Below are 4,780 nucleotides of genomic sequence, written 5' to 3' on the forward strand. Positions count from 1 at the left end.
CAAGGCTTAGAGATCATTCTTCCTCAGCTCAGCCTGGAGCAGCCAGGAAAGTAGCAGAATATTAAAGGAAATGGTCTCATGATTTCTGTATTGCTTTCCCTCTTTGAATCAAAGCTTTTTTCCCCCTTCAAGTAAGAGTTTTTCATGACTTATATGGTGGTTGCAAAAAAAAAAAACAACAACAAAAAACAAAAAAACCTTTCTCTGGTTGGCCAAAGCCACAGCTAAGATTTCCTTTTGCTCTGACAGCAACACCACTGGCTGAAACTGGCCTTTTCTACCCCCGTTTCCATGGATATGGACTTCACGTTACCAAAAATAGAATAAAATGCTTTAAAGTTGTCACTTGATAGCTATAGTGATTTGATTTTTAAAGCATTTATCCCATTTTTTACAGGGCCATACATTGACTACCCTTGAGGGGAAACACTTGTTCCAGACATGACTGAGAATGAGAATTTTTTATGCATTTTCTTCTGTTAGTGGTACTTGCAAAAAAGTGTTAAATACTAGTGTTTGGTTTGGGTTTTTTTTGTTTTGTTTTGCTTTTTTCCCTGTCCCCAATCTTTCCATACTTCTCACCACTTTTCCCATGTCTGTTTTTCTCATCTATAAAATGAAATTTAGTTTACTTATCTCACTGGGATGCCAGGAAGTTTTATTGCTTTTTGAAGCATTTTGGTCATGAAAAATAAAGGCTTGTCTGTCCTTTTCATTAGGCCTGATTTTCCAGTATGTTAGAGTAAGTAGAGTAGTCACCAAAGAAAAGTGAAATCAAATTCTTTCCCAAATACTAAACAGGTTCAGTATTGATATCTTCTTTGGACTACTGGATAGCATTTCAAGTGTCTTTTTCATCTGGCATTTGATTTTGACTGCTAAGAACTACTCTTGCCTATTTCTTTTGGTTGACTCATTCAGTCCAGAATGAAGTTGGTTGTTGGAGGTGGGGAGAACCCAGCCACTGAAAAGGAGGCTGAAAACTCCAAGTGAACAGGGAAAACTAACCCCTGAGAACCAATAATGGAGGAAAAGCTTTAAAGATGGAGAAGCAGAATCATTCCCTGTGCCTAATTGCCTAAATGAATTGTGTTCATCAACTACTAGGAAAGAAGTTCTGATGTTATATCCTCCTTTTGTTTAATAGAGCCACTCATTTTGATGATATTCCTTTTTATTTAATAGGTGATGTTATCAAAAGAAGCAGCAGATATACTAGGGATATACTATGAAAATGTCCCTTTGTCAATTCTGACACTGAAAGTACTTTTTGGCAATAGCTCAGAACCCTATTTGAAAATGATTCATTAAGCAATGCACATAACTCCCTTCCTTGTGCCTTGCACATAGTAGGTGCTCATTAAACATTGAATAAATTAGCATATATGTGTGTCTTGTATGTGTGTCTAGTATTTTTTATTTTGACCTTTTTCTGAGTTAGTAATTCCCCATTGGCTAAGAAGGTTGGACCAATTTTTTAAAAGTCACATTCTTTATTATTCCATTATAGCAAAAGTATTGAGGGTTACTATCAGGAAAGATTATGGTATTTTTTAGGTCATGTTCTTTTTGGCTAAATAAATATGACCTATAGATGATAAATATTTTATTCTGCTTTCCTGTTCAAGTCTTGTGAATTTTAAGAGGCAGTATTGTCAGCTCCAAGGCAAAAACAATTTGTTGGACACGAATTATTTTTTAATTTGGGGGAATCCTAAATTACAAGAACTGACATGATCCTAAAAGCTATTCATTTAATACTGCCTTTAATCTCTACTTCTCAATTAATCAGTGACCTTTTTTTTTTATACCCTTGTTCCACCACTGCAACCTGCCACATGGATTTTGAAGCTGCTTAGCATACATACAGGAGCTTGTTTGTTGTCTTGCTCTTCACATAACTTTGTGGTTTTCAACATGTCCAAAATCTCACATGCCACATCTCTCGGGGTAATCCTAGTATGTATTGCATAGATGTAATTGTTAATAGCATTTAGCTCTCACCAGAACTATCAACTGTTTCCTTACTGTTCTGCCTTTAGTCTTTAACCTTTCAAATCCATGTGCCCCATAACTGCCAGTGAAGTCTTTTTAATGTACAACTTTGTAGCTGTGATTCCTCTGCTCAAAAGCCTTCTGTTGCTCCCTATTTCCCTTAGGATAAAACATAGAACTCCTTAGGTTGGCCTCCACGAATTTCCATGACTGGGTGCCAGCCGTCCTTTCCAAATTACTATCTTCTCCTCTTCACACACTGTGTTCCAGCCAAACCAGATTACTTGACTGCATGCTTTTTGTACATGCTGTGCCCAGCGCTTGGAATGGACTCTGCCTCCATACCCCACCTACTGAATTCTCCTTTAAGGTCCAAGTTCAAGTGTCTCCTCTGTCAAGCCTTCCCTGATACCACTAGCACCCCTCAGTTACAAATGATCTCTCTTTCCAAAGGTCTCATTGCCAATGACTTTGGGCTTATCCTATGCATTTATCATATAACTTGTATTATAGTTATTTGTGGATTTGTCTTACCTACTTCTAGATTGTAAGCTCTTTGAGGGCAGGAACTTTGTCTTGTTAAATCATTGTATTCTCAGCACCTAGCACAGCGCAATGCACATGGTAGGTGCTTAATAAATGTTTGTCAAATTGAATTGAATTCAAACTCTTTGTATATTAGAATAACTGGTTGGTTTGAGAGGGATATGAATGTTTTCTAAATGTGGACATTGAAAAATTCACTCTTGGCCTATATAGCATTATTTTCTTTTTGGAGCAAAGAGGAGGATGTTGGCAAGTCAATTCCTTTTCCCATGGATGTGACTGAGTACAGTGGCATCATTCAGATAATAGAAATTGCCTGAGGTCTTTGCTTTCACAGCTGATGCAACCTTCTCTGCTCCAGAACAGTAGTGGGCCCTGTGCTCATTGTGCCCTGAGTATTAATTATCTTTCATTCTTTGTTACTGATCTTGGAAATCATGCTCCAGGGTGCCTGTAAACACTGAAGCTCCAACAAATGCCTCCTCAGCAGTGAAAGGACTGAGTAGTGGAGGTATGTAGCCCTGCTACTGATGGCTGCCTGGCCTGCTTTTTGAGCCTGGGTCACCATGATGCTGAGCATGTGGCTCCCTTACCCTCTTTGGAATACAGCTGATGGGTGTCACCATTTAAGTTGTCCAACTCTGCTCTTTTCCGGAAGAGAGGTTTGTAAGGTTTGGAGTTGTGGGTTTTTTTTTTTTTTTTTTTAGTAAAAAATCTGGGAATAAAGAACCAAAAGTATTTTCATGAATAAAGTATGCATACAATAACTTTAATTACACTATCAAGTTACAGGCAGGATTTATATAGCACAGTCCCCATTGGAAAATCTGGATTGTAAACCTCATTCCCAGTAACCTGGCAAAACCAAACTTTGGTTCATTTTCTTCACTGACTGTACACATCAGGGATTGATTATGAATTTTAAGGATTCAGCCTGGGGAAAGCAAAATTCCCCCCCAAAACCTTTAGAGACCTCTTGATTTCTATAATAGTGGTCAAAAGCCTTTGGGGTAATAGCAGAAGTGGGGGTGGGCCAGTGACTTAGACAAAGCCCTTCTGAGGACTCCCAAGTACACTGACTATTTTACTGTCTCTTTTTCCTCTCTCCGATCACTTGTAGCCCTGGACAGCCCAGTACTTAAGACTACTCCCTCTTTCTACCCCCAGACTAGTTGGGGCCTGATGATCTCAGACTCTAATTTTTATAGATGGCTCCACCACCAAGCAGCTCTCCAGATGTTGGCTTCATTTGCAATTAACTGGACATGTCCTCAGTGGAAAGAGTAATAGGTGTAACCCTTCATTAAGTCAGCCCAGAGCTTTTCTTATGTCTTGTGGCAAGCAGAATCTGCCTCTGGGTTTGACATCACTCCTTTCTGTGGCCTTTTAAAAGTGATTCAAGACTGGTTTCCAAAACTCCTTCTGTATTTTGTTTTGACATCTTTTCCTAGTGCCTTTGTAAAGATTCTGTTCTGAAACTGCTCCTAAGCTTGGGGTAGACAATTCCTCACACCAGGGGGCAGCCTGTAGCTCCCTCTGCCCTCAGGAATCTGATTTATGATCTGGGAAGGCCATAAACCTCTGCTCTTCACTTCTGAAAAACAGAAAAGTATGGGAAAGAATGTAAATTATAAACACTGAATTCCTATGATCAGCAATAATGTAAGGGCCGATTTTTATTGTAGCATACATATGGATCTAATTTCTTAGGGTTTGCTCTCTGCCAGGGCCCCCAATAATATTTCTACGGACAGATAAAAGTGAAATGCCTTATTGAGTTACCAGGGTTTTCCAAATAAAAAACAGCATTTTGGGGGTGATTCATTGGCTTAAAACATTGAAACACTAACCTACACAAAGAAGGATGCAGGAGCGTAGTTAATATCGGTGACCCTTATTAACTGGCCTGCCACAACACAGTGGTGTTTGGGTTTGCATCCAAGCAGCTTTATCCAAACAGAGCCCCAGGTCTTTTTCATTGAACGAAATCCTAATTTTAGCTTCCTGATCAAATTAGACAGTAAGGAGATTTTCAGTAACACTTTTTTTTTCCTCTGAAATTTTGAAATTGTTCCTCTAGATTGCTAACTGAAAACAGGTTTGCTGTTACTACTGCCTCAGAAGGCTGGCTATGGAGACACTGAGGCCAAAGGAGAGTATTGTTTGAATTTCCATACCAGTGGTAGACCAGATCTAGGCTTGTATTTCACAAGCAAGGGTAGCTTATTGCTGTACTGAA

This window comes from Gracilinanus agilis, chromosome 1, assembly GCF_016433145.1.
Source record: "Gracilinanus agilis isolate LMUSP501 chromosome 1, AgileGrace, whole genome shotgun sequence".
NCBI lineage: Eukaryota > Metazoa > Chordata > Mammalia > Didelphimorphia > Didelphidae > Gracilinanus > Gracilinanus agilis.